Below are 23895 nucleotides of genomic sequence, written 5' to 3'. Positions count from 1 at the left end.
TGCCAAAAGCCCAAACCTGTCAAACACAGGGCTGGAGGTCCATGGGACCACCAGGCCCTGACTACCCCTGCCCCGAGCAACGGGGGCTGGAGGTCCAGCAGACCTCCAGTCCCCCCGACGATCCCACCCCCCCCCCCAAGGTTCAGGGAGGGCTGGAGATCCGGTGGGTCTCCAGCCGCCCCAAACCCCCAGAAAATGGTCCCTGGTGGTCTAGTGGCCAAGCCCCCTCCCACCCAGCAAGCGACGGGGGAGGGGCCGGACCTCCAGCCCACCCCAATTCCCCCCCCCCCCCCCCGCCTCCCTCCTCTTCCTTGTGTTGGTGAATTTGTTGATCTCTTGGGCGACAGTATATTCCATAAGTGAATAAAAATTTGTCCAAATTCGATCTGCTGGATACTCATTGCTTGTTGGGTCTAAGTCGTCAATGAATTTTACATAGTCGAAGAAGTTAGCTGATAAGGTGGATCTTAATTTTAATGATTTTCTTACTGAAGTAGGTAGCTAGTTTATCTGCTGATGGGGTATCCATGTTAGTTAAGGTAACTGGTGTGGTGTCTAGAAGATTATGTACAAATTGGAATAACTTGTGTAAGTCTTTATGGTTTTGTCCTATTTTGGAATTATAATATGACCTCTTGGATTGCCTGATGGTATATTTGCATTTTCTTAACATTAATTTCCAAGCAGTGAATGTTTGTTCATCTTTCTTTTTGTTCCAAGCACGTTCAAGTCTCCTTGTTTGGGTTTTTAGTTTTTTCAATTTGTCGTTAAACCATGGGAGTGAGTTTTTTTCTTTGTGATATTCTTGTTTGTATTGGTGCTATTTTTTTATCAAGTATGCTATTGCATCTTGTGTCCCAGTTTAAAAGACATTGATTGGAGTCTGTTTGTACTGACCATTCATTCCTGTAGACCTCTTACCAGAATAATACTGGATCAATGTGACCTCTTGTGGTGAAAGTTTTTCATTCTTGATTCAGGCTCAAATTTATTTTTATTCTCCATTGCATGGATATTTTTAGTTTGAAGTGATCTAACCAGGGTACTTGTGTCCAATTGATATCTGTTATTGTAAAGGTTTGATCAGGAGTAAATTTGTATGTAATGAGGTCAAGTGCATGACCTTTGATATGGGTTGATTAAGTATTTATCCAATTGAAATCCCAAAGCTGGAAAAAATCTTTGCATTCTTGCATTATTAGAAGAAGGTAAAAGGGAACGCCAGAGTAGACCACCCAGACAGAATAGGGAATGATCTAGCTGACCAGCTAGCTAAAGAAGGTGCTCTATCGGGGGAACCCTGGACATGTGAACAGCTGGGGTCCAACCCTGTTGCGGTTATCACCCGACAGCAAGACAAATTTCTTGCACACAATCTTGTGCTGAAGTGGTTCTCTAATGAACCCTCATTTGATTGGGCCCATGGTAGGGGATGCAAGAAGAGAAAGAGGAGTGTCAGGGAGACAGAGAAGACATGCTGGGCATTGAGGGAGCACAGGGACATGGACAATGCTGGTCACAGAGGGGAGGGGATGGGGGCACAAGGCAATGCTGATCACAGGGGTGAGGGATACAGGGGTATTGCTGATCACAGGGGGAGGATTAGGAAAGGGGAAATGCAGGATAGGTCAAGGTAGGAATGCAGAGGAGAGATGCAGAACATGGAGAAAGTGACAAAGAACAGAGGGGAGATGTAAACAGGATGGATAGGGATAAAGAAATGATAGACAGTGGACATGGATACAGAGGAAATGTCAAATGGGCAGGAGATCCTGCAAAGACAAGAAAAAAAAACAGAGAAAAGCATACAAGAGATACTGGGGCCAAAGCATATAGAAAAATGAAACGTTCAGATGACAAAGGTAGAAAAAAGTATTTTACTTTGAATATATTAATTGGAATATGTTAGATTTTGGAAATGTGCGTCTCTGGTATTTTGCATAAGTTTCTATTTCTCTGTTAGTGCTGTGTGTGCACAGTCTGATCTTGAGGTTTCCAGTTCATTTTTTGCCTTCATATTCTTTATTACTGATCTGTGGTCCCTTGTTTCTTATTTGTTGAGAGTCTGTTTGTGTTTTGCGTGTGTGATCAAGGTGTGGTATTCTGTTATCATGTAGGGTTTATGTAGACATCTTGTTGCAGTCCTATTTGTTTTGGGTTTTTTTCACTAGGTAGTGCATTGCTGTTTTAGGGCCTGATGTAATATTTACAGTACTGCCTCTCATGTATAAGGTTATTGCTCTTTCAGTTCTGGGAGTTAGTACTATTATTTGTATGGTAAGGTTGAGTGTATTTTTGCACAAAATTTGTGTATAGTGTTTTGAAGACAGGATCTGATGCCTGAGAGAAAAGAGAGATGTGTAAGAGAGTAGAGAAGCAGACTGGCTGAAGGCTTCTGTGGAGGACTAGGCATCATCTTTGAGCACATTTTTCAATTTGCATTAATTTCATTGCCTAAGAGATACACACACACACACAGAGATATATACATATTCTCCAGCGGAGAATCATGAGGTTAAAAACTTGGCCTCACCAGAAAAAGGATGGGGCAAGAAAGAGGGAAGGCTCCAGGGCTGGTGAGAAACAGCTTTTTAAAATTCTGCCACTGTCAAAATCATTAGAGGTAAAGATAAGTTGAAGAATTGCAGAGGGAGAGATGATAGACCCTAGGGTTGGAGGGGGATGCAAGACTATTACTTTCTCTGCCAGGTATAACCCAAAATATTGCTCCAGAGCAGCATGGGGCTAAAGAACAAGAGGTAGAAAATGACATGGTACCCCTCCTCCCCAAGTAAAATCTTTAGCACTTTCAGTGATCCGATAGGTCAAATATTACCCTCAGTTCTGCTCTTAAACATTCACAAACAGAATAGTCTTCTGTTTGTGAATAGAATACATTTTATGCTGCTTATCTTAGAAATAAGCAGTGGATTTTCCCCAAGTCCATTTTACTTTAGTCTTCTAAGTAAAATGGACTTGGGGAAAATCCACTGCTTATTTCTAAGATAAGCAGCATAAAATGTATTGTATTGTTTTTGGATCTTGCCAGATACTTGTAACCTGGATTGGTTGGAAACAGGATGCTGGAATTGATGGACGTTCAGTCTGTCCCAGTATGGCAATACTTATGTACTTATTTGCTTAACAAAACAAACAGGCAGTCTCACTGCTAATACTCGGGGGGGGGGGGGGGGGGGACCCTAGGAAAAAATGGGAAACAACTGGATCACACTAAAACCAAGACTCTAAAGAGATAACTATTAGAAACAGCTTCTAACCAACTCCTAGGCCTGAGGCCAGTTGCCAACACAGCAATAATGATCTATATTGGCCAGCATGGAGGAAGAACAGATTTAAGCCCTTTGGCAGCACACATTAAAATAATATAGAGTGCAATATTTTAGAGCAGGGATGCACAACCTCAGTCCAAGGGCCACAACCCAGTCAGGTTTTCAGGATTTTCACAAAGATCTCATGCATATTCAACTTCATAAAATGGAGACAGTACATGCAAATAGATTTCATGCATATTCATGGGCCTAGTTTTGGGGGGGGGGGGGCAAAGGGTGCATTGCCCCTCCTCAAATGAGCTGCTCTTAATCATAGGCTTGTACCTGTCCAGCATCCCAACTCCCTCGCCACAGGATCTGGTATCTCTCCCTTCTTTTACGCTCCCTGCAGCACTGCACTCCTTCAATCTTCTGATGGGTCACCAGAAGCGTCAGTGATGTAAGCACGCTGCCTTCAGCCAGCCCAGAAGCTTTCCCTCTGAGGTGTACTACCTATGCAGGGACAAAAAAATCATGTCTACTTGTAAACCACCTAGATTTGCATTTGAGTGGTGTATAAGAGGTTTTAAATAAACAAAAGCAGAGGGAAAGCTTTTGGAATGGCCGAAGGCAGAGTGCATATATCACCATCACCGACACTGCCGGCAACCCATCAGAAGACTGAAGGGAGCGAGAAGAGAGAAAGAGAGGTACTGGACATGCGGGGGTGGGTGGAAGTGAGATATGCCGCACCCATGGATTGGGGGAGGGGGGAGAGGGAGAGGGAAGAAGGAAGAGAGCTTGAATGGGGGGGGGGGGGGGGGGGAACACTGGACCCAAAGGAAAAGGGGAAGGAGAGATGTTGGAATGAGGGGGAGGTGAACAGAAGAAGAAAAAAAGATCACACCCCAGAAAGTCTGGGTTTCAAGATATCCACAATGAATAATCATGAGAGATTTGTCCCCCTGCCTTCTGCGGGTGTGCTCAGGTGTGGTTTTTTTTTTTACCGTTTAATTTCTTTTATTGGTGTTCAGCACAGAAATACAGAAGAGCTCACAACATGGCAACAGACAACAATAAGAAGCAAAACCAGAGCTCAGCCTAATAAGTAACAAGGTTAACGCTCAGTTATGAGAAGAGAGAAAGAAAAGAGGGAAGGGATGCTGGGGGATATACAACAACGTTTGCATGAGGTACACCAAATCTTCACATATCACTGCAGAGCACTAAAATGAGATGCAAATGGTAGCCATTTTTCTCTATAAGCTGCAAAGCGGGGCAATTTCTTAGCAAGGTGCAACTCGTATTTATACATTTGAAGCAACAGGTTTCACCATTCCTGGTAGGTAACCTGTTGCAAAGCCTTCCAATGGGAGAAGATTACCTTCAACGCTAAGGGTACCATGGGTGTTAACCAGAGCCCCTTCACTAGGAGTCAGCAAACTGCGAAAACATTGGTCTCTGCGTATCACAAATTTATAAGAGATCACGCCAGGGAGATGAACGATGTCTACCAGTTGTGCCCATATTTCTAACCAGTATTGCCGAATACACCCACAATCATATATAAGGTGCCTAAAATTACCCACTTGAGACTGACAAGACCAGCATAGATCAGAGCTGGGTGGAGGAGTGGCCTAGTGGTTAGGGTGGTGGTCCTGGGGAACTGAGTTCGATTCCCGGCACAGGCAGCTCCTTGTGACTCTGGGCAAGTCGCTTAACCGTCCATTGCCTGCCACATAGAGCCTGCCATGAGTGGGAAAGCGTGGGGTACAAATGTAACAACAACAAAAAAAAAAGCTAGAGGGGGTAATAACATGCATCTTATATGGTGTCCAGAAAGACCTATGCATGAAGAAATACATAGACTGTATTGTAGTGGAAGAGTTAGAGCATCTGAAGAGGGACTTCCAGAGCCGCTCCCACAATGTATCAGAAATAGGTTGTTGAATGTCTTCTTCCCAACATTTGCGTAGACCGTTACAATTAGTACGGGATTTGGTGAATAGATGCTTGTAAATGTGGGAAGCCACATGGCCAGTGCACTGAAGCCTCTGATTGAAAATCAAGAAGCTCTGGGATTTGGGCCAGAAACTGAGGTTGCAACACGCCTTTACTTTTCTTTTTTAACATAGGTCTAATCTGAAGCCACTGGTAAAATTGGGAGTCCGATAACGCAAATTCTAATTTCAAATCTGAGAAGGTTTTCCAAGTCCGACTGCTTAGGTGAATCATGTCTTTCAGGGACCATATGCCTATATGCTGCCACTGAGACCACGAGACTTGCTTATTACCTATTTTAAAGTTGGGGTTGTTCCATATGGGGATGAATGGTGTATCAGACCAATTTTTTTTTAATTTAAAAAGCACAAGCCTTTTTTTTTTTTAAGCTCAAAACAGCTTTACTCCCTAATACAGGGGATAAAGCTAAGCCATGCAGCACCATTTTTTTTTTTAAATCAGTGCACTGGAGCCCTGGGGAGAAACACCCAAACATTGTGCAGCTTCAGTCAGCAGAGCAAGGAACTAGACCAGGGACCAGGAGCATCTGCTAGAGGTACAGAAAAATACTGGAACTTTTCCAGGGCATTAACATCTTATACTGCTGAGTTCACTGGAAAAGCCTAGCTTTTTCCTCTATCTCCATCTGCTGCTAGGAGAGGATAACACCCACATATGTTCAGAACAGTGCAGCCTTAAGACAAGGAAATGCACATTATTTAAATTTTACCAATTAATTTGGTCTCTTTCCTTTGCATTTTTTAATTTCTCATTTTTATCTCTTGTATATTTTAAGTGCATTTATATATCAATTGTATTTATGTTTGTAAAAACTGTCTTGCAAATTTTTATACTTTGATAAATAATCATCTTTAATATCTCTCTGATGCAAGCTGTATTTCTATAGGGTTTTTTTATTTTTATTTATATCACATTATTAGTAATATCAACATTTTTAAATAGGAGAAAGTTAAAATAAATTTAACCCATGCGGATTTTATGTTATGATTCTGATCATTTTTAAGAGTAATATAATTAACTTTTGAAAGTTTACTGACACACTCTATAACCCTCCATCATCTCCTAGTCTCATCCAACTTCACCACATTTTCAAAAGGTAGTGACATTCTGAAACACCTTATTAACTTATTTCAAGGGATAACAAATGAGTCACTAGAAAGTTCAGAAAGCACAAATTCTTTGCCCAAGACAAGCTCTTTAACTTACAATGTATATTCAAGCTATCTTAATTGGAGCCATACAAGTAGATTACAAAGAGGATACTTGAGATCCCAAGGTCTACACATTAGCCAAGGTTATGTTCTCAGAAGACGGATGTGTGTCTCTTCTCAACTCTGGGAGTACTCTCCCTTCAACTTTGGATTCTTTGATTTCTGGAGGTGTTTCAGTTCCTGATGTGATATCTACCCTGTTTCATTTTCACTTCAGTAGCTAAGCCTAAAAGAGAATTTTCCTTGATCGAAATATGGACTGTTGTAACTTGAACAGAGAAAGTTAAAAACTTAAATGCAACAGTTACATGAGTTTTCTCGTAAAACTGTCTGCAAGGTGGAAGATACAATGGCAAATTCTTAATTACTTTTTTATATATATATATTTCTAATTGTTCTTGTATGCTGAAATTGTAAGCTATGTTGTGTAGATCAGTGAAAAAAACTTAATTGTACTTTTTAAACAAGAGAATGTGAATAATGCATAAGAGTATGCAGACTTTTGCAAAGCAATGTAGCTTCAAAAGAAATTTAGAAATAGAATTGCCCAAAACATTTGAAGACCAAAATATAAACAAAATCTCAGCACCAAAATGTCTCTGATCAATCTGACATTTACACTTGAGCCTCTGAAAATGGTCTAAGCTTTTGTCCAGTGGCGTAGCCAGACCTAAGATTTTGGGTGGGCCCAGAGCTAATATGGGTGGGCACTGTGTATATAGGTATGAGTAGTGTTTCTTGGGATCCTACAAAATAATGCCTTAGAATGCACTTGATGATGGATTTCAGTAGTCTGACCAACAGTTGCCCTGCATCAACATAACTACATACATATTTAATGAAAAAATTGATATTTTTTAATATAATTACATTATCCCATATGTTAAAATTGACCAAACATAAGTCTACTACAACGGCAACACAAATGGCAGGATCCTGCAATATAATTACATAGGAAAAATATATTCAAATTCTGGTGGCATCTCAATAATAGCAATACAAAATTCCTTCACTGCCAGGTACTTTGTGAAGTAACACTAAAGCCTGAAAAGAAGCTCCTTAACACCAATTCTGAACATGAACACTAACAACAGTACTTTTATAAAGGCAGTGGTGAATATACATAACAGGAATATGCATTCCATTGGAAAATTCAGACAAGTCAGACTCATAACACCACACAAACCATATGCCAGGAGAATCTCTCACCTCCATGCAGAATACATACCAACCCTCATAAATTACAGAATAAAGGACCAAAAAGTAAAAATTGTCCTATAGCCCAGCATCAGCCCTTCCCTGCCCTTCCCTATATTTCCAATCCACCCCATAGCCAAGCATCAGCCCTACCCTCCCCCCCCCCAATCCATCCCCATATCCAAGCATCAGCCCTATCTTTCCCTTCCCCACTATCTATCCCTGCAGCTGGGCATCAACTCTACCCTAACTTCCTCTGCTAAACAACTTACAGAAGCAGAACTTAAAGTGCTCCCTATATGTGGTTGAATGGCAGACAATTTTGCACTAAACTTACTGCAACATTAAATACATCTAAACTTTTTTTTTAATTATTTGTTTTACTTTTTCTGGAGTCTATACAGATTCTGGAGTCTACACAGAGCAGAGCGAAAAGGTTTCTCTTTAAAACTTACAACAACAAAAACATTAAAATTCTGGTATCACATCAGTATATACCAGTGCATTTTTTGTAGCGAAAAAGGTGCCTGTACTCAAATACCAGGCCATCCTTCAAGAGCGGAATGATCACTGAGGGACCTACCCCAGAATAGCCAGGCCCCCTACAACCAGTCTCAGAATCTATGACAAGGCTGAATTGGTATGTAGAGCCTGAGCTCTTTCATTAAAACTTGGGGACCATTGGTCAATTTTAGCAGACAATGAAAAAGGTGCCGGTATTCAGTACCCCCAAGTATCCCCTCAAAAAAAGCCCTGGTATATACAGACTTAAATGCTGAAATAATACTTTAAAATAAGCATAAACCAAACTTTTTTTTTGGTCATACACAACTCTAACAAATAGCAAGAACTATATCCTTAAAAGAACTGAACTGCAGCTGTAGAACATCACTACACTTTCTGTTGGAAGAGATGAACAGTCCAGACTGCTATAGATCCCCATACAGAAACTAGATGTCATACACACAAAACACAAGTTAACCCTCAGCAATTACAGAACGAAGGATCAAAACTTGGAACTGAAAAACATGAGGCCACAAGTCTCCATATGAAGTACAACACAGGAGACCTAAAAAAATAAATATGCATTTTCTCCTAAACTAAGCAAAATACAAATATGTAAGAAATGCACAGTCTCAGGAACGGCTCAAGGGACTGTGGCACCCTGAGCCAGCTTGTATTGTGCCACACCCCCCTCTTCCTGCACTGCTTCTACCCTTCTTCCCTGCAAATCTGGGTCTTTCCCTCTGAGATGCTGGACCTGTGGGGAAGAGGAGAAAGGGAAGGCTTAACTATTAGAACAGGTGACAGAGGTGGGAATTTTGGCACCATTTAATCGCCAGTGCCTCACCCAGTCCAATGGTTAAGCCAGCCCTGCACATTTCTAAAAATCATCTTTTTCCAAAAATCGCTAAAACCTGAAAAAATATGTATTTTTAAAAATATATTTTCTTCTCTTATCCTCTATACAGCTTCCCAGACCCATTTTCACTTGTTCTTCAGCTCCTTTATTTTCACCTTTTAAAATCTCTTCACAAATGTCCCTTTCCTCTCTTACCCCTTCCTCAGTACCAGCACATGCGTCTCAGTTTCATCCCAAATCACCACTTCACTCCACCTTTTTATGCAGTCTCAAATGTATCAGATCAGTGGGTCCCAAATCTGTTCTGGGGGCTCCCTAGCCAGTCAGGTTTTCAGGACATCAACAATGAACATTCATAAGAGATCTGCATGCACTGCCTCCATTCATGCAAAATCCCTCTCATGAATACTGTAGATATCCTGAAAACCTGATAGGTTTAGGGAGCCCCCAAGACAGGTTTGGGCACCAGTGCCTCAGACCATCTAAATATCTTTATACATCCCCCTATCCAGCTGCCCTGCCTTCATTTCCACACAATCCATGAATTCATCCTCAAAGTATCCACCTCCACAATCCCCAAGTCCCTATTCAGTCACAAAGTTAATACACTCCCACACAATCTCAAAGTCCTTAACCAATCCCTGATTCGTTTTTCAAAAACACACTCAACCTTACCAAACCACAACAGCACTAACTCCCACTACTCAAAAAGCAACAACTTTATCTGTGAAAAGGCAGCACTGTAAATATTACACCATGCCTAGAATACCAATACACCATCTAGTGAGAAAACATAACATGACTCCTATAAATCTCTACACAGAAATTGCATGCTAGCTAGCAGAAAATCAATCGTACCTTGCTTACACATGCAAAACACAAACAGACCCTCAACAAATATGAAACAATGAACCACAGACCAGTAATAGAGATATGAAGGCAAAAAACTGAACTGAAAACCTCAAAGAGTCAGACTGCATACATAGCAATACTAATGAAACAGAAATGGAAGGTATCAGAGATGCACATTTTTCCCCAAAGTTGACATGGTCCAAATGATAAATTCAAAATAAAAGCTTTTTCTACCTTTGCAGTCTGAGCAATTTTTTTTCCATTCGATTTGGTCCCTGTCTTCTGCTTTCCTGTGTTTCTTCTGCCTTTTCAAGGTCTCCTGTCTATTTGGCATTTCTTCTTTCTCCATGTCTGCCATCCATCTTCCCTGTGTCCTTATCTGTCCTGACCAGCACCTCTCTTCTGTGTCCCTGTTCCTCTCTACCCTCCATATTCATTATGTGCCCTTTTAGAGTCCCTATCCTTCCCCCTGTGATCAACAATGCCCCTCTGTGTTCCTATCCCACCCCTTTTCCAACATTGCCCTGAATCTATTTTTACTCCATGCCCAGCATCTCTTGTGCCCTTGTCCTTCCACTGTCCCCACTCATAGTCTGGCACAAATTCCTCCACCCACCCCCAAGGGTCCAGCCCCAGCCCCCCCCCTCCCCCAACGATACAGCACATAGCCATCTCCCTCATCCCCACCCTCCTCGGGTCTAGCGTCTCTTCCTCACCCACCTCCATCCACCTCATCTCTATGGACAGCAGCAGCGATAAGCACGCTGCTCTGGCCAGCAGAAAGGCTCCCCTCTGCCAGGTCCCGCCTTCGTGGAAACAGGAAGTTACCTCATGAAGGTGGAACCTGGAAGAAGGAAGCCGGCGTCGGGGCTTCCTTCTTCGACGCCGGCCTCCTCCCTAAGGCATCTCCCTCCTTGAGCATCTTAGTCCTAGGGTCGTCCTTCACTTCTAACGGAAATGGAATGGCCACAGCCATTTCTTTACAAAAGATAGAAATGAAAGGCTCTCAGGAGGAGACTTTCTCCTTTCAAGTGACGGGGAGGGTTCAGAGGGGATGCCATAGGACTCATCCTAGGAAAAGTACCTTGGATCTTCCTCTGACTCCCATGAGTGTTCCTCATCGATGTCAAACAAAACCTCCTCATGGGAGTATTGAGACAGAGCCTGCCTCGACGTACAGGAACCATGTCACCAAGCGGGGCATCAAGGAGCCAACTCTTGCCTCGACTCCAGCAAAGCTTCCTCCACCAACGTTGAGGGGGTACCAGCCTGGACGGCAGTCAACACCAGTAGTACCACATGCGACACTGGAGGTCAGAGGCCATACTGCAGGCTGAGAGCCAAGCAGGACCGCAACAGGAGTTATGGCAGGCTCAAGCACCCCTGGTATTGACGCACCACTGAACGAGGCCATTCAGCAGTTCAGGTAACAGAGCCCAAATACCATCATCGAGGGCCAACATCGGGAAAAGCTGGGGTGCCAGCCCAGAGACAGGTTGCAGAACCGCTGGAGTTGAGATAGGATCCTGATCTTGGCTGCTCAGAGACTGGCGCATCTGCATCTTTTGAATGGAGAGGGAGTGATCCTTCCAGCATCGGCACTTCTTGGGTGCCAACTCTCTCGATGTCCCAGAGCTCCTGGCACCATATGTCGAGGAAGACCAGTGCCGATGCTTCTTATCCTTCAACCGAAGCTCTGCACTGAGAATCCTTGGTACCGACAAGGTCGACATCAAATCCTCACGTCAACTTGGGGTCGGGACCGACACCGGCCAGTCCCGGGGTCCCTGTCCAGCAGCTAGCATCGAGACAGGTGGAGACCCACAACACACTACTGCTCCCATCGTCCATTGGTCTTGAAGCAGCCATACCTGGGGCCGATGCTCCTGATGCTGATGCAGTCTTCGACGTCAATGCCAATGCCGACAACCCAGATGTCGATGCGAGCCTTGAGGACTTGAACCTGGCTCCAAAAATCTTTTCCTGCTCTGGACACCTGTGTTCTCTTGTGTATACGCAGACTGAGGACACATTTAGCAGGCTTATGGTTGGGTCCTAAGCACCAAGAATGGGTGTCTGCACCAGAGATGGTCCAATTGTACTGGATATAGCGCTTAATGCCACTGGGAACTTTAGATGACATAGAAAGAAAAATTTCCACAGCAAAATCAAACGGCTCAATGGTGCCGGAAAAAGGAGCAAGGAACCAAGAAAAAAATCCCGACTGGAGTCAAGACCTAAATACAATCTACTAACCGGAAAATAAAGGGAACTTTAAAAAAGGCTACATTACTAAAAAAAAATTAAGGGAAGAGGGAAAAGGGGACCCGAAGACGGGCAGAAGAAAAAAATTTTCCAAAAATTGCCGAAACGCACCAAAAAAGCTCTTTGACCGGGCATGTGAAGAGACAGAAAAAACAAAGCCTCTCTTTACCGTGGTAAAAAAAGAACTGTGGGAGATGCGCCCTCGCGGTGGGCAGGAAGGCACGCACGCATTTGTGGTGCAGCGCATCTCGTGCTCCACAAAGGTCTCTTTTGCGCCTTTTAGAAGCTCCAGACCAGGCAACGCTATGCCGCATTAACCACTTGTGAGAATAGGCCTGCTTGACCTCAGAGAATTATGTCTTCCACCATTCAGCTGACACAGCAGCTGCACAAAGCTGTAATGAGACCATTTTTCACAACTGGAAAAAAATAAAAATAAAAGAGAAGGCATATCTCTAGAGCCCTAAAAAAATGTTTTAGTGTACTGCTTGATGGTTACTAACACTCCAGAGAGACTTCTAAGCTGAAGTTCTATATCATGTTATTCTCCTATGTTCCTCTTTCTAACTGCAAAACTGTTTTCTCTTTTCAGATAAACAGCAACAGACAAGCACGAAAACTATTTTACCACATCCCTGTGCAAGAATAGACTGCCCAAAGTGCTCACTGAACCTAAAACAGCATATATAGTTATTAAAGATGCCATTAAAAGACAAATGGATTTCACACTCAAACTGTACCTCTGGAAGCAGGTTCAGCCACCGGTAAAGAAATGATATTTTCTAACTCAGCAGCTTTTATAAAAAATGGTCTCAAACTTTTAACTGGGTTACCTAAAAGCTTTTAGGAGTTAACAGGGGGGAGGGGGAGAAATGACTTTCCCTAGTATATATCTCCTAAGACTTTCAAAATGCCCACGAAGGCAGTAAAATTTATTCAGACTCAAGTAGATGATATTAAATTTGACAGTTTAAAATTTAGACAAACATTGACACCTACATACTAAAATGAAGTCACACTGATTGCACCAATAACTGGCAAAATAAGATCTTTTCAGAAGACACAAATGGCTTTTCTTTGTAGACTGTGCCATTTACAAGTATAAATGCACAACACATGTAAAAACCTATTGAATATATGTAGATCAACAACACAAACAGTTCCCAGCAGGGTGTATTGTAGATGAATGTGCAACAGCAGTTCACACATACGTAACACTGGACATCAATCACACCTGCTCTGAAGCAAGCATAAGCATCAGCTAACTGCTCCTTTATAATAGGGATCTGAAAACGTGGATGAGGGGTCATGCGCTTACTTCCATTATGTTTTAAAACAACTTCAAATTTTTAAAACAAAAAATATATATATATTGTGATTTTATTCAGCATCTTAATTGTCTCTTCCTGGATATGTAGTTTTGCAAAATCCAGCACTTAAACGTTCAAAACCAAGTGATACTACTCGGTTTCTGAATGTATTCCTTTCTAAAATGGCATTGTCACTGTAGGTACTGCAATCTACAAGTATATTTCCTGACATCCTTATTCTTATTTCACAAATTCATGGTCAGCAAGCCTTTTCTAAAATGTTTAAGGATGTCTCATTTCCTACTTAGGCTCCTTATGCAAAATCAGACTTTAAATATATTTCCAATATATTTTTGCAGTTTGTATCAAAATTAAGGGAAAATTAGGTTCTTACCTTGGTAATTTTCTTTCCTTTAGTCATAGCAGATGAATCCATTACGAATGGGTTGTGTCCACCTACCAGCAGGGGGAGATAGAGAGCACTGAAAAACCATAGTGCCTCTTGGCCAGCTAGCTCCATCTGCCTCTCAGTATTTGAAGCTTCCAAAGCAGTGTTACACCGCAAAGTAGAATAACATGAACTTTCCTCACAGCGAACGAACGCCCCAGAACAGGAGCAGTAATTCAAAGGGGGGGACGAACTCAACCTCCTGCAACAGAACAGAAATCCTGAAGACTGTTTTCCAACTTCTCCCAATGAGGGAACATATCTACAGGAAAAACTGAACCCAAAACAGCATTAATCAATCAATCAATCAATCAGGGAGGGCTCATGGATTCATCTGCTATGACTAAAGGAAAGAAAATTACCAAGGTAAGAACCTAATTTTCCCTTCCTTGTCATCAGCAGCAGATGAATCCATTACGAATGGGATGTATCAAAGCAATCCCTAGATAGGGTAGGAACAGGTCACACCACATGCCAGCACTTGTGCTCCAAAATATGCATCCCTCCTGGCAGCCACATCCAGCCTGTAATGTCGGGCAAATGAGAGCTTAGAAGCCCATGTCACTGCACTGCATATCTCTTAAAGAGAGAGTGCTCCAGTTTCCGCCCAAGAAGAGGAAATCGTTCTTGTGGAATGTGCCTTAAAGGCTTCAGGCGGAGGCCAGCCAGACAGCAGATATGCTGAAAAAATAGCTTCTTTGAGCCAACGAGCCAGAGTAGCTTTAGACGCTGCAGACCCTCCGCGAGGACCTGACAACAACACAAAAAGGTGATCAGAGGTCCTGAAAGCATTTGACATGCGCAGATACTGCAACAGAGCCCTTTGCACATCTAGAAGGTGCAATTGCAGAAATGGGTCTCGACAGGACAGCGCCTGGAGCTCAGACACCTGTCTCGCCGATGTAATAGCCACCAAAACAACCGTCTTTAGGGTCACATCCTTCTCCGAAGCTCGCCTAAGCAGCTCGAAGGGCGAACACTGAAGGGTCTTTAAAACTAACCCCAGGTTGCAGGCCAGACACGGAGCCCACACGGGAGGACAGAGCCGAAGCACCCCTCTAAGAAACCGTGCCACCTCCGGATAAGCAGCCAGGGAGAGGCCAGCCACCTTCCCCCAAAAACATGCTAAGGCTGCAACTTGAACATGCAGGGAATTATAGGCCAAGCCTTTTTGTAAACCATCCTGCAAAAAGTCAAGTATCGGTGAGACAGAAGCCCCCATGGGTGTAATCGCTTTAGCAGCACACCAAGCCTCCAACTGGCGCCAAATCAGAGCATAAGCAACGGAAGTGGAACGCTTGCGGGCCTGAAGGAGAGTGGAGATGACCTTGTTGGAATAGCCCTTGTCTCTCAATTGCGCCCTCTCAATAGCCATGTTGTAAGACCAAAGCGGCAGGCGTCCTCCATGGTAACCGGCCCCTGTGACAACAGGTTCGGTACCAGAGGCAAAGGAAGGGGAGCCTCCATCAGCATCCGCTGGAGGGCCGCATACCACGGCCGCCTGGGCCAATCCGGGGCAATGAGAACCACCTCTCCTTGAAGTAGCCAAATCCGAAGGAGTACTCGCCCTCTCAAGGGCCCAGGAGGGAACAAATACAGGAGGCCCTGAGGCCAGGGTTAAGCCAAGGTATCCAACCCCGCCGAGCGAGGATCTCTCCATCTGCTGTAAAGCACGGGACTTTGGCATTTGCGCTTGACGCTATAAGATCCGCTACAGGTGTCCCCCATTTGGCACAGATCTGAAGGAACCCTTCGTCTGCCAGTTCCCACTCCACTGGGTCGATTTGATGCCTGCTTAGATAATCAGTTTGCATGTTGCTCTGACCTGCAATGTGAGCTGCTGACAGAAACTGCAGATGAAGCTCGGCCCAGTGGCAAATCTGCGTAGCCTGCACGGCCAGTGCCCTGCACTGAGTGCCACCTTGTCGATTTATATAGGCCACTGCTGTCGTATTGTCCGACAGAACTCTGACAGCCAGTCCCTCCAAGGTCGTGTGAAAGGCCAGAAGCGCCTGGAATATCGCTTTCAACTCCAAGCGATTGATGGACCACTCCGACTCCTCGGGTGTCCAGAGACCCTGGGCATGCCTTCACTGGCAATGTGCCCCCAGCCCATCAGGCTGGCATCTGTTACCACCAGGCACCAATCTGGAAGCGCTAGTGGCATTCCTCGCCGCAGCATGCTGAGAGCCACCACTCCATACCGAGACGGGCCGCAGGGAGCCACGCAAGTCTGCGCTGGTAATCCTGAGATATTGGAGACCATTGAAGCAGGGAACACTGCATAGGTCTCTGGTGCGCTCTCGCCCATGGCACCACTTCCAAGGTGGCCGTCATCAACCCCAACAGCTGGACTATGTCCCAAGCTCGCGGGCGAGGCATCCTCAGGAGCAGAAGGACCTGGTTCTGAAGCTTGCACTGCCTTTGCTTGGGTAGAAAGACAAACCTCGAGGCTGTGTCAAACCGGACCCCAAATATTCTAGAGATTGAGGGGGGCGTCAGGTGACTTTTGGTATATTGACAACCCAGCCCAGAGATTGAAGTACTGAGACCACTCTGGCTGTTACATGATGACTCTCTTCTGCAGAGTCCGCTCTGATGAGCCAGTTGTCGAGGTATGGGTGAACCCGGATACCTTCTCGCCTGAGAAAGGCAGCTACTACCACCATTACCTTGGAAAAGGTTCGGGGAGCTGTGGCGAGGCCAAAAGGCAAGGCCCGAAACTGGAAATGTTTTCCCAACATCGCAAACCGGAGAAACCAGTGGTGCGGGGGCCAAATAGGAATGTGCAAGTAAGCTTCCTTCAGATCCAGAGACTTGAGAAACTCTCCTGGCTGTACCGCTGCAATGACGGAGCGCAGGGTTTCCATGCAAAAATGCCGCACTCTTAGTGACTTGTTGACTTCCTTTAAGTCGAGTATGGGCCGAAAAGACCCTCCTTTTCACGGCACCACAAAGTAAATGGAGTAATGACCGTAGCCAATCTCGGCAGGAGGCACAGGAACCACCGCCCCAAGGTGCAACAAGCCTTGCAAGGTCTCCTCTACCGCCGCCCATTTGACGGCAGAGCCGCATCGGGACTCCACAAACACATCTCTCACCGGGGCATTGAATTCTAATCTGTAGCCATCTCTGATCAGGTTCAAAACCCACTGATCTGAGGTAATCTTGACCCATTCCTCGAGAAAGAGGGAAAGCCGTCCTCCAACTGCAGGAATCGAGGAGTGGGCCGGCACACCATCATTGAGAGGGTCGCCCATGAACTCCAGGCCTTCAGCCGGCTGCTGCGGAACGTTTGTCCGAGCTAAAGGAGTTCCTCTGCTGAAAGCGGGCACGTGAAGTAATCCCAGCAGAACGCACCGGGTGGTACCTTCTAGCTTCACAGAAGCAAGGCCTGGAAGAGGAGGGAACCGCCTGACCCTTGGAAGAAGGCCGTGGCCTATCCTCGGGTAAGCACTGGGGTTTAGTTTCCGCCAGGCCTTTAACAATTTTCTCCAACTCCTCACCAAATAGGAGAAGGCGCTGGAAGGGCAACTTCACCAACCTTTGCTTAGAGGCCATGTCAGCCACCCAATGCCATAGCCATAGAAGGCAGCGAGCGGCCACCGCCACAGCCATCTGTTTAGCCGATGCTCTGACCAGATCATAGAGGGCGTCAGACAAAAATGACAAGGCCGACTCCATCCGCGGTGCCACCTCCGCAAGGGGCTCCGCTCCATCCCCTGGCTGTTCCACTGCCTGTTGCAACCAAGCGAGGCAGGCTCGAACAGCATAACAACTGCACACAGATGCCCGTAAGGCTAGGCCTGAAATCTCAAAGGACCGTTTGATTGCTGATTCCAGACGTCGGTCCTGCATGTCCTTCTACTAGGGAGGGCATCCACTTTAGGCACGGTCAAGCGTGCCAAGTGCTCCTCACTGAGAGGGTATAAGTGCCCCATTGTCCTGACAAATTTCAAAGGCCCCTCAGGGTCAGCCCATTGAGCCGAAATAAGCTCTTGGATGGAGTCATGCAAATGAAAGGATCGAGCAGGCTTCTTAGTACTTGCCATCCTCAGATTACCAGAGGAGGCTTTGCCCATCACAGGATCTTCAATAGAGAGGGCCTGTAAGGCATCAGAAATTAGCGCTGGCAGCTCCTCGCGGTGGAAAATCCTAACCACTGTGGGATCATCTGGATCCAGTGGCAATCCTACACCTTCCTCTGGCTCTTTGGACCACGAAGGCCTGCCAGACCCCTCAGAATTCCCACAGCCCGACCACGGGGGGGGGGGGGGGGGGGGGGGGGGAGGGGGTGCGCCACTCTCTGAAGGGGAATTTAACCTTCTGCGCTTGTCTTGCGGCCAACTGTCTGGGGAAAAAAAACGCCTGATGGCAATCCCGGACCAGACTCCACCAGAGGGGAACCAGGCAGCAACGCAGAGTCAGACATCTGCGGCAGAGCTCTTTTAACATGAACGCTTTATGTAAAAGCAACACAAACTCAGGGGAGAAAGGCTCACCCTGGCCTCCCGGTTCCAATCCGGGGTAAGTAGCTCCTCTGGTAGCCTCCATCTGAGGCTCCCCTCTGGCCTCAGACCCCTCCACTCCTGCGGGGGGTCGAGCCATGCGGCGCATCCAAGATGGCGCCTGCTGCCAGCTCCACCGAGCGGGAAGAAACCTCACTCGCCATGCTCGGACCGGCCCTGACGTCTGAAGAGCACGATTTACAGAGCCCGCTGCGGATTTGCGCTTTCCACAACGTGAACAGCGCTTAACAACCTCCGCAGCCATCGGCGAAAACGGCGGAAATTTTCAAAATGGCGGATTCATGCCAAAAACGTCCCTATCGCGGGCCCTCCCCGGAGGAGCTACAAGACTTTCTTACCTCAAGAGACTGAGTCACAGAGCTCTGGTCACGCTGCACAGACAGAAGGAAGCCTCAGAATTGCAGCGCTAACAAGCGCGGTTTTTTTTAATGCTGTGAGGAAAGTTAGAGGCAACAGCTACAGAGGCACTCCAGAGGTTCTGGAGAGTGGGAAAGGCAGGGAAAGGATGAACCAATGTGCCTGCATCCACATAGAAGAGTGTGGGAAAGGCAGGGAAAGGACATACCAATGTGCCTGCATCCACATAGAAGAGTGTGAGAAAGACAGGGACAGGGCAAACCTATATGCCTGCATCCACATAGGGGGAAGGGTAAGGCAGGGAAAGGGCTAACCTATGTGCCTTTATAGTGAAGCTGCAATAGCCACAACACTCCTGCTACAACTGGCAAAAGCCCAGGAGCCACCCCAGGCAGATTTTTGAAGGAGCTGAATAAGCTGTGTCCAACCCTGCTGGGGAGATAGAGAATACTGAGAGGCAGATGGAGCTAGCTGGCCAAGAGGCACTATGGTTTTCAGTGCTCTCTATCTCCCCCTGCTGGTAGGTGGATACAACCCATTCGTAATGGATTCATCTGCTTGATGACAAGGAACTGTTGTGCTCAAAGGAACTTTGTTCGGAGCTGAAAGCATTAGAACTGTTTTGTTCATAAAGGCACATGGTTTGAAACTGGAGCTACAGAACTGTATGCTGAACTGTGGGCAGCCAAACTGTTTCACCTAGAACTGAACTGTGATTGAAAAAATAGGGCAAGGATTGCTACTGTTGCTTATAAATAATTGGATTTCACCTCTAGCCCACACAAGCTGGTTGAGGTGGAGGAAGGTACAAAAGACTGGGTGATACAGTGGCCTGTGGGCGGCCACGGCCTAGCGGGTGCCTATATGACTGTGGGAAGCGGACTCTGAGCATCCAGAGAGTCTAGTTCATTGAAGGGGTGCATCCCGTGGGCAGAGCAGCACCCCTACCCTACTCAAGACCACAATATTAACATGTAAATCTGACGATTCTGCAAACATATGTACCTCATAATTCACTGATTCTCAAAGATGAATCATTGATAGATCTTTCAACTGAACTGGTATCTAAATTGTTATCCTGGTATTCATCAATTTTAACATATTTTGGGAGGATGTGTCATTCTCGTTTGCATACCATGTTAGACAGATGATCAACATGCTAGATTTTTCAGCTAAATACTTTCCAATCCATGTGAAGGGCCATACCTTGGACATGTTGCTATCCCCTCAAGTTCAGAAGTTTAAATTGAAGCCCTCTAAAGTTAAGGTTCCTTGGTTGGTCTTTTGTTATCAGTTTATACTCTGCTCTGAAGATGGTGAGGATTTGTGAAGGAGTGTTCAGTTTGTACATAAGATGGACTTAGCAGCATTTGAGGATTTCTAAAAAGTGTGGCTCTTGAGCCCAATGAAGGCCCTGTAGATAAATAGTTAAATGGCTGAGTTGCTAAGGGTTGTTGGGAGAGCTAAAGGATAAAAGCACATTAGTCTACAAGAATTGGCTTTACTTCTTGGATTGTGGGTTCTACTGAAAAGTAAGAGTGAACTTGGATGTCTGGGGTAATTTTAGGAGCTGCCCAGCATTAGGCACTAAGAACAGCATTATTTTACAGTCATTTATGCACATACATGGCCTTAAAATATCAACATGAAAGTGCACACGTGTCATGGCACATTCAGTGCAAGCTTGCACAGGCACAGTTTGAGGGACAGAGGGCAGAGTCTGCTCTTGCATGCGCAGATTATAAATTCCTTAATTTTTGCACATATTTACAGACTTTGTGCACAGATATTTACGTCAGCCCTTGACTAGTGTAAGCCCTGTCACCTATGCTAATATTTCATGTTTAAAGCTATTTATTGAATCTACAAAAACAGGTCATTGCAATATAATGCAGATATTTCAAGTACATGTCTTAAAAGCCGTTTGTTTTTAAACTAAATTATTTTGTTTTTATAACAGCAGGAACAAACAAAGCATTCCTTCCCTGGTACACTGTCCCCCTGTCCCTTCCCATGGTCAGATGACCAGAAGTGGAATGTAAGTTTCTTCTTAAAGCACATATAGCCCCTGGGAGAGCTTTTATGAGCTAAGATGGACACAGGTAGTGGATGTCCTAAGAGTGAAGCAATAAGGTATCTTTGGGTCACATGTTTTGGAAGAGCTCCAAAATTTAAAGCTTTTAGAAACAGATTATAGAATACCTTAAACCCTTATTCTGTTCAGACCTCCTCCTGCAACCCACACATCTGTTTTTACTAAGGGGGGGAGGCAGATAACATTCCTATTGGAGGGACAGAGCTGCTTCCTACCAAGTCTTTAGTGATTGCTACTCTCCAAAATAGAAGTATCAATAATTTTGCAAATGCACCAAGGTTAATGCTCTGGAAGCAGTTAATGTTTGAAATGTTACTTATGAAGAAAATAAGTACACGGTGTGTGGACACCCAAAGATTGCAGACCTTTCAAATCCATCTGTGAACACTACTGGGAATCACTGACAAATCAGGAACAGAGTCCGATACTGAATTGATAAGATTCAGTATCTGGAAATCATTCTAATGGATCACTGTACTCCCTTTGAACAAGCCATGAGGCATAAAATAATATACATTGTTATCCTTATGATGATGATATTGTTTGACGCTGGAAGAATGAGTATTGGGAAATTTGACGGGAGTGAAGGTAGAAGAAATCAAGCAGGAGCTGAAGGGAAAGGGGTAGGATATTTGACAAGTGGGGGGAAGCAATACCAAAAGAGACAATATGGTAAGGTCCTCCTCTGAATGGTTTGTACTTTTATGTTCTGGCACTACTGTTCTCACAGTGTTACTATTTCGCCTATGCTTTATAAATGAACACACAGTTAGTACATGCAGATAAGAAACTACTGCATGCTCTTTGTACAGTATGTTCTCTTTGTATTTACGCTGCCATGCCTAATAAAGAGATGGATGAAAACCACAGAAAATAATGGCAGATGGAAGACCCTATGGCCTATTCAGTCTGCCCATCCCTGCTATCTACTCTCTCTTCCTTAAAGATTTTATGTGCTTGTCCTATGCTTTCTTGAATTCAGATACAGTCTTTGTCATCACCATCTCCAGTGAGTGGTCCGTTCACACATTCAACACCTTTTCTGTGAAAAAGTATTTCCTTAGAGTACTCCTATCCCCTTTCACCTTCATCCTATGCCCTCTCACTCCAGAGCTTCATTTCAGTTGAAAGAGACTAACCTCAATGCATTTATACAGACGTATTTAAAATGTCTCTATTATATATCTCTCCTCTGTTGCCTTTCTTCCGAAGTATATATAGCGAGATCTTAAAGTCTGCCCCCATATGCTTTATAATGAAAACCACCAACTATTTCAGTAGCCACCCTCTGGACAGACTACATCCTGGATATCTTTTTGAAGATGCAGTCTCCAGAAATGTACATAGTACTCTAAATGGGGTCTCAATAGAGACTTATACAGAGGCGCTATCACCTCCGCCTTCCTGCTGGCCTTTCCTCTCCCTATGCACCCAATCATCCTTATGGCTTTTCTGTTTTGCCACTTTTAAGATCAGATATGACTACACCAAGCCCACTCTTCTTTCATACAGAGAAGTACTTCACCCCCTAAACTACACTGCTCCCTCAGGTATTTGCAGCACAAGTGCATGTCCCTGCATTTTTTTAATCATTAAATCTTAGCTGCCAGATTCTAGAACATTCGTCGAGCTTCGCTAGATCCCTCCTCGTGCTATCCATATCTTCAATGGTGTGAACTCTATTGCAGATTTTGGTATATCATCCAAAAAGAAGCAATCCTTACCAGACAGCCCCTTCACAATATCACTCACAACAGTGTTAAGAGCTGGGCTAAGTATCAATACTTGTACCACACTGATAACATGTATTTCCTCAGATGGAACTCCATTTCTCACTACCCCTTCTTGCCTTCGGCTGACTCATTTCTAACCCAGTCAGTCAGTCTTTTTAGGGTATGCACATTTAGCGCTCTCCCTCGATATAACTGCCTGGTTACCCAGTCAAAGAATTTAATCAGATTCATCTGGTAAAACCTACCTTTAGTAAAACTATGCTGCCTCAGATCCTGCAATCCAGTGGATTCCAGAAGCTTCAAACTCCTATCCTTTAGAAGTGTTTCCATTTAACTCTCCACAAAGGCCAAACTAATGGGCCTTTAGTTCTCAACCTTCTTCTTACTTACATTTTTCTGGAGAAGGACCACACTCGCCTGTCTCCAATCCTCTGGATCGCTCCCAACTCTAAATAAAGACTGAAATGGTCAGACAGAGGAACTGCCAAACTTCCCTAAGTTTCTTCAGTACTCTCAGATGCTTTGTCTATTTTTACTTTAGCTAGCTCTTCACCAACACAGTCTTCTAAAAATTGTTCAAGGTCTAGCACATTTCCATTCTTATTTGTGTTTGCCGAACCTCTGTTCTGATCTGGCCCATTTTTAGCAGTTTTCTTTCCATGCTAAGTTTTATTCCATTAAATTTTCTGAGACTTTACTTTGACCATAAATGGGCAGGCAGGAAAACATTCTTAACCCCTTTAATATAATTTTTTCCAACTTGGAAATTTTTTTTAATAGTAAAATTAAAGAAATTTAAAAAAATTTAAATAGTTAAAAGGAATACAGGTTACAAACTAAAATAGATACACAAAATAAAAAGACATACTACAAAAGAGTGCTAAAATGTTTCTTCTTAGACTAAATAAGAGAGGGAGCAGGGATAGAAGAGGAAAAAATAGCTAGTGGTGAGTGCTAATGCCAAAATCATGAAGAGCTGCTATTAAACTGTGAATGGATGATAGCACCCTTTTTCTATTCTTTCAAACCCAATAGAAGTTGTAAAGAACTATACAAAAGAGATTGCATATTTGTTTGCCTGTTCATCCATCTGGGGACAAAATAACTTTAAAAAAAATTAACAGAAGGGGATCAAATTTGGCATTTAGGGGGAAAAAACAATGGGGGGGAAAAAAAAAAAAAGACACACAGAATTCACAAATGGGCCAAATTGGACTGAGGGTTCCAGAGAAATAATCCCCCCC

At 44.4% G+C, this 23895-nt stretch overlaps 1 protein-coding gene across 3 annotated transcripts in view; it reads right to left on the bottom strand.

Annotated features, from left to right (window-relative positions):
• FER (FER tyrosine kinase) overlaps positions 1–23895 on the bottom strand; it is a 370578-nt gene that overhangs the window by 320876 nt on the left and 25807 nt on the right. The window contains exon 1 of one of the 3 annotated variants that reach the window (XM_030193454.1): positions 3615–3724. The exons of the other annotated variants lie outside the window; for them this stretch is intronic. The gene's annotated coding sequence lies outside the window, so the exon portion shown is untranslated. Of the gene's footprint in view, positions 1–3614; positions 3725–23895 lie in introns of those variants that run through there. 3 annotated transcript variants of the gene reach the window in all.

The sequence above is a fragment of the Microcaecilia unicolor genome, chromosome 2 (assembly GCF_901765095.1).
Source record: "Microcaecilia unicolor chromosome 2, aMicUni1.1, whole genome shotgun sequence".
Lineage (NCBI taxonomy): Eukaryota > Metazoa > Chordata > Amphibia > Gymnophiona > Siphonopidae > Microcaecilia > Microcaecilia unicolor.
This window is presented reverse-complemented; position numbering and strand designations above follow the sequence as displayed.